This window comes from Anser cygnoides, chromosome 18 (genome assembly GCF_040182565.1).
Source record: "Anser cygnoides isolate HZ-2024a breed goose chromosome 18, Taihu_goose_T2T_genome, whole genome shotgun sequence".
NCBI classification, from domain to species: Eukaryota; Metazoa; Chordata; class Aves; order Anseriformes; family Anatidae; genus Anser; species Anser cygnoides.
Window position 1 is genome coordinate 12,842,770 of NC_089890.1, and position 10,720 is coordinate 12,853,489.

Below are 10,720 nucleotides of genomic sequence, written 5' to 3' on the forward strand. Positions count from 1 at the left end.
GGATTTGCATTTTTACATTTATATTAATGCCAGATGAGTTCATTATGATTCATCTAACAATAACGAATGCTGAAGGAATAAGTAATGATCATGATATTACAACTGTGCCGTAATCCTGTCTCTGTAATTTTGGTCTCTTTCCTATTTTCTACAAAAGCGAAGAATTAGTTACTACCACTGGCAATGTGACATTGCTCTCATATTACCGTTCTGACTGAAGTCTAACTTTTATGAGACCTTCATGGCTTTTCTGTGAACATACAGCTTAAAGCCTTTGTCGATTAACATCTTTTCAGAAAGCAAAACAGCTGAAAAATCATGCCAGGTCCTTTTTCATTTGTCGATTTTGCTGTCTTTCCTCTTTCTTCCAGAGGATTGTTACTGGCTCTCATAAGCTCAACCAGCACATGAGCATGTTCCTCTTGTCCCTTCTGAAGTCTTAGGTCTGTAATGAGTGTCAACAAAACCAGCCAACAGACAAAGGCAGATTTGGAGAAGAGGGAGAGGAGAGAAGTGCTTGTCTTTGCTGATCACAAGCCTGCCTCTGCTCCTGCAACTCCTCACTGTTTCTCTCCAGACAGATAGCTCTCATCTATACCACCATCTAGGCATGGTCCCAAGGCAAAACTTAGATGTAAACATTGCTGGAGGAGGTGATCAGGTTTTATCTGTGGCACTGTATCTCCCCAAGCTCCCCAAAGAGCTGGGTGCTGCCAGCGTGGAGTGAGCGGGGTGTCCCACCGCTAACACGAGGCTGCTGGAGAGAGTTGCTGACTGCTGCTCCTACACACCCACTGAGCCTGGGATGAGAAGGAACCATCCTCCTTCCAAACCTGCCCCCTTAGGGGTCCCTTGCTCTGTGCTGGAGCACATCAGCCAGATTCATGTGTGTTCACCCACTGAAATTAACAGCAGTCTCATAAAACAAAAGATAGGCAACCAAAAATGACTAATACATATTTCCTACGCAAGCTTGTGAATAAAAACACTGTGTTAAGCATACCTGAAAACTGCAAAACTAGAGTCACTTCTGAGACCACCCAGTTGAATCCCAGCTTGCCAGGCCCTCATAAAGAAGTGTTTAAAAGGGAAACATGTTGAGGATCATCCCAAGCCCTTGAGCACCACTGATGGGTTCATCAAGACAAGGATTTGCTGTAAGGAGGGGCATTTGCTTGGCATACCTTGCTGTCCCTATGCTACTACAGGGTTCCTAGGATCAGGTGTAAGACAAGACAAGAAGGTATCAGCAGGGAAATGAAAGAGATCCATAAAATGTAGGTAGGTGCCACAATGGTCCATGAAGGAATAAATTCTACAATTTTCTTAAAAAGAGAACTTTTCTACACAAAGTATCTTCTTAGCACTGCTATAGAATATGGCTAAAAAGTCACAAAATAAAGAGCTATTGTTCTTTATCAAAGTCTATACATCTTTAGAGCTCTTTCCACCTGCCCATGTTACAGTCTGTAGAACTGTGTTGACTTGACCCCTCTAAGTTTACCATCACTAAAGTGAAAGGTCTTGCTCTTTGAACTTCTGGCTTCTGTAAGGTGGAGAAAATAGATAGGAAGAACACCAACCTTCTGTGCACAGGGATAATTTAGGATGGTTTATTAGAAAGAGTAACTGAGGAATAAAGCCAACTAGAAACTGAAGTATTTATGATTTTTTATGATTTTTTTTTTAAATTCTTCTTAAAAGCAAAATCCAAAAGTTGATATTATGGAGATGTAAAGGATGGGGCATAGATGTAATCAAACAAGACAATTGTTTTTTCTCATTCACCTTACGGAATTCCTCTGATATTGATTTTCTTTCTTAGAATACAAATAAGTCTTCTGCCAATTCAGATATGACTTAAACCACTGTCAGTTTTTGATGCTAAAAACTTAAACTTAACTCTCATGAAGATAAAGGATGTGGCCTAAAATTGTCGCACATGTGCATAGTTTGAAAAATAACTGAAAAAAATACTTTCCTCATGATCCCTGTAACTATGATTCTGTTTCACATCTTTAGCCACATTATTTTGCTTTCTTAAAGTTGTTTTAAACCCTTTTGGCAGGAACAGCTAATAACAGCTTGGAAAAATTAATATGTATGTTAGATGGAAACATTCTATTGTTTCCATGGATACCAGTGCAAAATCCCTTATGTGGTACATCTTCCTGCAAAATGTTTAATCAGCAGCAAATATATATATACACACCTGTAAAGCAGAGAATTAGCTTAAAAAATCTATTAGACCACTCACAATATTTCTTAGGTTACTGTAATAATGTGAATCTAACTTGCAACAGTGGTCCTGATGTTTTGTTTATTTGGGTTTCTTGTTTGCTTTATGATACTCAATGCTACATTGTCTTAGAATGAACTTGGGAGGATTAGCTTATTTTCCTTGCTGCTGCCCTCTTTGGGTTGCTTATGGTTGAACGGGTTTACAAGCTGACATTGCCCTAGGTTTCCATCAGACTGGCTGTGCAGGCATGTCACTCTGCTGGTGGAAGCTGGGAGAGATGAGAAGCCCGGTGTTTTTTTTTCCTCTGGGTCACTATCCAAGGGGCTGATGTCAAGAACCACATCTTTACAGAAATGGAAGAAAACAAAAACACATTCAGGAGCATATTCTCATGACTATGCAGTACCAGGTAGGTTCTGTAAAGGTAGACCCCAGATATATTCCTGGCAAGAACAAGGATGCTCCCAGCTTTGTTTAATGATGGTGGTTTGGACTAAGACTGCTTGGCACATCACAGAGCTGAAAGGCTAATTGATTAAATCACAGAGGCTGAAACCCTCCCATGATGAGATGTCAAAGACAAGCGACACATATTCCTCTGCTCCTTATACTGACTCTCTGGACAGGGATGGGCTTCACTTGGTTTTGGCAGCATGCAGGAGTTGTGCCCCCCGTCACAGAAGTACAACAGGTTTTATAGCATTCACATAAGAATATGAATGTAGTTAATGAAGAAAGAAAGCTCATCTCTAGCCAAAAGAATTGCAGTGCCAAAGAAACTCTTCACAGGATTCACCTGAGACCCTACCACAACAAAATTTCCAGTGACAGTGACTGCAATTTCAAAAGGCTGAAGTTGCAATTAATCATGGGGATCTGTGAGATGAGCGCAATTCATCTTCAAGCAGGCATGGAAAACAGTACCTTTCTATGGGGCACCCTCTGGAATTTCCACCACCTGATGACCTATTCCAGGATATCAGATTGCTGAAAGTCATTATTTTAATTAGACATTACAATCTTCATTATGAACCAAGACTTCCACTTGCAGCAGTGAATGGTAACAGCACTTGCACACGTATGTAGTCATCACCGTTAAGGTTTTATCTCCCTAGAGTTATGGGTTGCTTTCCACTACATAGAGCTCAGTGTATCACACTGGGCTCGTTTTCACAGGAAGAGAAGAAGCAGTTCCCTGAACGCTGAGGAAGAGCAAAGCTTTCCTAAAAACTCCAGCCTGTGAGTTGGGTCTGTGCTGCTCATTGGCTCGAGAGCTGAGATGCAACAGAGCGCTCCCCAGGGCCAGGCTGCGGGTGGCCCGTGGTGCCACTGCGCAGGGGCAGCGGGAGGTGCTGGGTGTGGGACGGCTGCCCCAGCACCACAGACAGGGCCTGCAAGAGCAAAGGTTCTTGTGTCTTCCTTGCATCTCCGGGCCTTTAGCTGTTCCAGGCAAACGCTCCTGCCCTGGCATTCCTGGTCTGACTTTTCCATAGAGGACTTTAAAAAAAATTCTAATGGGAAAAGCAAATTTTAAATACGTTTCACCTTCTGTTGAATAGTATTCTGTTGTTCCCCAGTACCTTTGCTTGCTTAAAAAAAAGGTTTCACTGCTTTCATTTCACTGAAAACCCACATTAAGCTGCAGTTAATAGTGACTTAATGAGGAGTCTTTTAATTATAACAGCTGTTGTTTTAATTGCCAAAGGATTTATAATTAGATCCTCTGCCCAAACCTGCTGCTAAACCAGAGGCTCAGAAAAACACCTGGCAGAGGTCAAGCTCGCCAGGCAGTCTGTCTATCTGCCACGACAGAACATGTCCTTCCATTGAGAGCAGCCACGCTTTACTTTAGCTAATCTTTTGAGAAAGCAGAATGTGTGAACACTGCTATAATTACAGATACAACATGATGAACACAGAAACATTCCTTATACTAATGCATATTACGTATATTGGGTCGTTGGTAACAATAAACAACTGCAAACTTGTCATGTGCTTATTCTATAGCTCTTACTACAATTTCAAGGGTATATATCCCCAAGCCCTTTTCAAGCAATTAACTCAAGAAGTTGTTTTGAAAGCTTCTAGTGATTTCAGGAAATAATCCTCTTCTCACACCTCTTAATTAGAAAGTGTTTTTTTTTAAAAAAAAAACACTTTTAGACAGATTTGTACACTTTTACAGCAAATCTTGTTTTGCATTGTCAATACCACAAGGTCAAATCATCTGTTTAATTTTGGGCTCCTTTCAGAGTTCCATGGGAAAATTCAACATCCATTTGATGGAATGAGAAGTTAACATTCTGAAAATTCTCTTCAGAGGTAGAAATGCTGAAAAGCTGTACATCAGAAACATTAAAGGTAGACTCTTTCAAGAGGCGATGAAACTGTGATTTCAGAGAAGCTTTAATTTCAGTGAAAAGAAACTTCCAGAAGGTGAAGGACATTCAAAATGCCAGCCAGTTGTGTTTATGAGGGACAGTCAGCCCATGCCAGAAGGTCCCATTTCTGTGGGGCAGGAGTGGTAGAGCATAAACATTTGCTCTGTGAACGTGTCACTCTTGATGAACTGGAAGACAGTTGAAAAGGAGAAAGAAGGTTTTGCTATCCTGTAATTTTGATTAGACTCTAAACTCTCTCTTCTTCCATAGACCACGGTGCTATGTGCTGTTAACACAGCTGCCTCTTCTTTCCAGATGGGGCTTACAGTTAAAGGGGATGAGAGATTGTTTCTTGCATAAAGCAAGTATGAAGCAATGCCTCAGAGAGCACTGACCAGCAGGCACGGCACCATTTCAGAAGGCAGGAGCTTGGCAGGGTAGGATCTGTGCTGTTCTTGCTTTCATGCACAGCTGATCTCCCTCTCTTCCACCTCCCTGTGCTTGCAAAACAGTTTGAGATTGGTGCTAGGAGTTGTAGGAGATAAACATTATCAACGAGAAAATCTCCCTATTCATTTACAGTTATCTCAAATTATTTCCTGGCATGTGTGCTCACTTACTCTGACAGTGGTGAATTTCAAAATTAAATTGATTTCTTTCTGCTGGGCAATATTTCCCCTTGGGCCAGCAGATGTTCAGAACCAGCAGCTCCTTTCTCCCCTCTGGCATTTCCCTTTCCCACATCAGTGCTGGGACAGGCTGCCCGCAGACAGCAGGACCTCCTTGACTACAGGCCACCCAGAGCTGAGTGACGGAGGTGGCAGGGGCTGCCCCGAGCAGAGCTCCTGGCCGCAGCCCTGGCCCAACAGCCCCAGCACCATACACAGAAGCTGCTCCCTTCCACATGTCTGTTTCAAAAGCTTCGCTGCACAGGGCTGGACATAAACCTTTCTGTATACAGCCCTCAGTTACGGACCAGCACAGCCTCAAGTCAGTTGTTTTAGCTGCACACAGTGAGCAGCACTTGACAGGCTATTGACTTGCAGTGATACACTTTATTAAAAGCCAGGAGGGACTGAAGCTCTTAGCTCCTTATTAAAGTGCAGACTTGTTAGGAAAATTTAGCAATATGAAAACTATTACAGTATCCAGCAGAAACAGTCCTTCTGAGACCTTCAGAATAGCAAAAGGTTAAATCAAAATTTCTCTGCTACAGTATAATCAGGAGACGGCCGGGCAATGTCGCTACATTATCATGCTGTGCATGCTTAAATTAGAACAGCACAGTGGATTTTATGTGTGGCATAAAGATATTATAATACATAGAGCCTCTTCCCCTCTCCAAATGGCCTTCTCTTCCACTTCTGACTGAATTTGAAACTGTTAGAGCTTGATTCAAAGCTCATTGAAGAAACCGTGCTTTTCATATCAAAAAACAGGCTTCAGATGGCCCTGAAGGTCCAACTGTGAACACTGGCAAAATGATAGCTAATGCCTGGTAATAAGGTGGAAAATAAAAGCCCTCAAGACATATCTCTTCAGTTACAGAGTACAGATACCATTTATGGCATGGATATGACACCATCGACCAATGCAATGAGCAAAGGCTTTGAGAACCGTACAAGGGCCAACCTTGAAACATCTCCACTCTATACTTTCTATGTTTGATAACCATAAGTGCAGCTCAGCATGACAGACTGAACCTATGGCAACAGATGCCAAAAATAAAGGGAGGAGCACTTAGGGAGACAAGCAGAACTGTATGGCTGCTGTGTGTCTCAAGCAATAACTACAAATCTCCTCCAGAGATAATCTTGACTTCCCTCACTTTACCACACAGCCACTGCAGCCCATGGGTGTGGGTCAGGATCAGTGTCAGCTGAGTATGCATCATGGTGCACACAGATTTCATGGACCCAACACATGAACTGGACTCAGAAAATGTAGGTATTTATATACTGATTATGCAGAGCAACTGTATGCATTGCTGTTCTGCACTGGCATAATAGGCTGGGCAGATCCAGTGCCACAAGTGAGCACAGCCAAGCCTCGTTGGCATTTAGCAGCAAGGACCGTTCTCATAGTCTGCAGAGCACAAACTTGTCTGAGCTGTCAGCCCACAGCACAGCTCAGTCTGAAGATTTGTCTAACCCCAGCATAGGATCTGAACAGTGTCAATAAACAATTAGCATGCTCCCAACCAAGTAATTAAATCAATGGCAACTGGGGAATTCCAGCAGACAATTCAATTACTGTATTAACCACAAAATTTGCCATATATAAGTACTATAAGGAAGACAAAAAAAAAAAAAAGGCAAATAAAAGACTCAGGCTGTTTGCTTCAACATTTGCTCCTGGAACAGTATAGCATCAATTAGCAAGAGTTGTGGAGTGTGTTTGATTTAAGGTGAAGATAACACTATTACAAAAAAAAAATAAAATTGCAAGAGGGCAGAATGTTTTCCAACATGGTTACCATCATCTGTGTTTGAAAGAGTTGACACATTTCTTGGCTGCTTCAGGAAAAGGATAAAGTGGTAGTGGAAGGGACTGAGCTGCAGGTAATTTTCTTGCAAAACAATTAGCTTCTCTCTAAGTTATAGGGCAGCAGTGTGTAAAGACCATTTAAATCCCAGGAATATTTTATTTTTTATTAAGGGCTAGTATATTTCAATGGGAGGAAAATGCAGTTCCAAGGCAATGGAATCCATCAGTGAGATGGTGCTTCTCGTCTTTCCTCAACACGTCTGTGAAATGAGAGGATGAGATGAAAGCCTGGCTGGCTGGCGGGTTTCTAAATGGAGGCAGAGAATAAAGGTTGACTTCAGGAGTCCTTAATGGACATTTTTCCTTCTCATTCACACCAAGCAAAGTGGAGGAGCTTACCTAAATCTCTCCACTCTTGTCAACTGTGCTTACACATCCTGGAGAAAAGAGTGAGATGATGAAGACCTCTGCATGCCAAGAGGCTGCCTTAGCATAGGTGTTGACTACCTGGGAACAAATTAAAAAGGAAACCTCCACAGATAAAATGAAAGGGACAGGGCTCTGCCTCACCCTTGTAGCTCTCCCATCATTTTCTGCCCTCAGCAAAACAGGAGCTCACAGCACCATGGTTCAGTCTGGCTGCGGGACAGCCTGTGCTGAGCAGCCAAAACTGAGCAATAACACATGGCAAAAAAACAGTCTTTCTGAAGCTGGGTCAGCATCTTGCTGCTTCCTGTGTGTCTCATGCTTAATTACGAGTCACATTGCACGTCTTGCTTAAACTGCTGAGAACATCTGCTTAGCTTGGAAAATTCAGAATCTGTCCAGTCATTATGCAAGATAAAATAGCTTCAATTTCAAGTGGAGCTGACACGGAGCCTACAGAATGAGCAGAACCATGAAACGGGGGCTGTTTGATCCATGATATGCTAGCTGTTGTATCAGCTTTTCTCATGAGATGAGAAGAAATATTAGCTAGGAAATTACTTCCCAGTTAGTTCAAACTGTATTTTGCAATGCTGATTGAGGTGGAAGGTGACAGAAACAATTGCTAAATATCAATAATATTATGTACACAATTAAAATGCAACCAAGTCTTCTAATACAAAACTAAATGAGGTTGTGAGCCTGTGCAGGGATTCAGTGATGTTGCTAGGTTAAATCTTCAGCTTGGTGGAATATTTGAAAATGTAATTCTTGCCTCCTCCTCCTCCAAATCCCTTTTAATATTCACAACTGGTTTCTCTGTGAGAGATTTCCAGCTCTGAGAAGTTGTTTGAGCTGAGTAGCTAAGGATTATATTAATAAAACACTGTTATTCAGGACAAATCTCTATAGGCATGTTTACTAAATAACTCTGATATTTACAGAATAAATTACATTAATTACAAACACAACAATAGCAGCAGCAACAACATCAACAACAAATATAGGTGGTTAAATGTTTCAGTCACAGCCATCACAAAGAAAAAAAAATAAGTCAGCGTGGAACCTTCTTTTGGGATAAACACTTGAAGCCCTAGACAAGCTTTTTTTTTTTTTTTTTGTGCTTTGCTCATTCCAGAATTAATGAAAGGAGAGAGAAGCAAATGAAGCAAAACACGGAAGGCAGCAAGTTACCCTGACCTGTTGCCTGAGCTGTCGTTGTCCTGGCAAGATCATTCAGGGTGCCAGAATCGCACAGCCCCTCCAGTGCAGAACAAGGCAGCACAGCGCAGGGTGAGAGGTGTGCCAGGCAATACACACTGCGGCAACACAGCGCCCAGCACGTGCTCCCAGCAGCACTGCACCGGCCACAGGCTGCCAGCAGGCAGAGCTGTGTGCTGCAGACAGCCGCACACACCCCAGCCCCTCCCTTTTCTTCTTGGTCCCACCCCGAGGTTCCAGTGGCACTCCGCCAGCACTGGCTGAGAGGTCCTGGGGGGCGACATCACCCTTAGGCCAAAGCCTGGCACCACCGAGGGAGCAGAGAACTTCAGTGCATGCCAATTCAATGGCTTCCTCAAGTATCACTGAGGAAAGGTCCTTCTGTTCTCTGAATGCCTTATGCACCATCTCTCCCCTAAGGCTTCGCTATCACCAGCGGCTAGGAGCAAATGGTGCTGAGTGTTCCTGCTGAGGGACCAGGACAATTCTTGGACCAAGCTACCGCCTGGTTTAGCAATCCTAGTAACACGAACTTTATGCCGGAGGAGGATGTTCTTGGTTGAAGGTAAGGGACACATCTTTCCCATGGAGAGATTTGTTCACTAGGTCTGCTCATACTTGTCAATATTCCAGCAGTTGACTTTGAACAAAGACATTTTCTCCTCTCTGTGCACTTCTTTTTCTGCAGTTACCAATCTTTGACTCGTTTATAAGGCACTTAGAGAGAGCTACAACCGAGAATATCTGCAATCTCTGTGCTGGGAGAAGAGATGTAGAATAAGACTGGCTGGCATCCATGTTGCTCTCAGCAGGAGTTGTTGTCCCAAAGCTTAACTAGATACAAAAAGCTGATTTAAAAAAAAAAAAAATTCAGCCAGCACAAGGTCAATTTAAGTCAAAATCCTGTCAAAGTAATGAAGATGGAGAGAGGCAGATTTAGATACAAGAGAGAAGAGTAAAAGCAAGCTGCTCAGAGCAAAATGACACCAAGATTTCCAGTCTTAGGACTCTAGTGAAGGTCTAAATCAGGAGAAGTGAGAATAGCCACTAAGGCTGGCAAGTGGAGCAAGTCTTTCCTCGTTAGTAACAGAGAGGACTGACGCAGCCACAATGACCCTGGGAGAATTCAGCCTCCCAGGGGACGTCCACGGTGCTCCCCCACAGCTGCCCGGTGCGAGGCCACACACAGGCTGCCCACGGGCACTGCCGTCTTTGCTCGGCCCAGCACCGCGCATCCCCCTGCACCCACCCGCAGCCAGTCGGACAGCTCGGCACTGCCCCACGGGCTCCAGGCAGAGTCCACTGCCCACCCTGGGGCCATTCCTGCAGAAAATGGGAAAAACATCTGCAAAACACTCGACACGTTAGTAGATAAACCACAAGTGGTACTCAAAAGTGAAATGATTCAACATGAATTACTTGTTTGGTTTCACAGATGACACACCAGCCGAGGAACACCCTGTTGGGTATTACCCATTTCAGGTCTGATACATTTAGTGAGGAACCACAATTATTCTTGTGAGGAGAGGCGCTTTGTATCACCTTCAATTTAAAATTCAATTGTCTGAAATAAGCTCCCTAATATAGATTTAATAAGATTGTCTATGTTAATTATATATCAATTTATTGTTAAAAGAGCACTAAAGATTTAATAAGATAAATCTAAATGTTCTCTCGTTAGTTCAAAGCCACATGAAGTAAGGGTGAAATTCATGCCTGTGCCACTCAGTGTTAGACCGATGCAGAATTTGTCTAAAGCCCTGGAGGCACAAGTACAATGTTGGTCTTGATCTGACCTCACTGCACAAAAGCAGAAATCGCTACAAATGCATAATGACCTTTTCATCAATATCAGATACTTGCAAAGAGATTTTTTTTCAAATCAATTTAATGCTTCACCTGCAATTCAATACCAATGTAATTAGATCAAAATTATGCACTCAACTATTATTCACTTTGCTGC

At 42.8% G+C, this 10,720-nt stretch overlaps 1 long non-coding RNA gene across 1 annotated transcript in view; it reads right to left on the reverse strand.

Moving 5' to 3' along the window:
• LOC106043777 (uncharacterized) overlaps nucleotides 1–9,349 on the reverse strand; it is a 195,142-nt gene extending 185,793 nt beyond the window's left edge. Inside the window, exon 1 of the long non-coding RNA XR_010825640.1 lies at nucleotides 8,737–9,349. This is a non-coding gene — a long non-coding RNA (uncharacterized lncRNA). The remainder of the gene's footprint in view (nucleotides 1–8,736) is intronic.
• Between the last annotated feature and the right edge of the window lie 1,371 nt (nucleotides 9,350–10,720).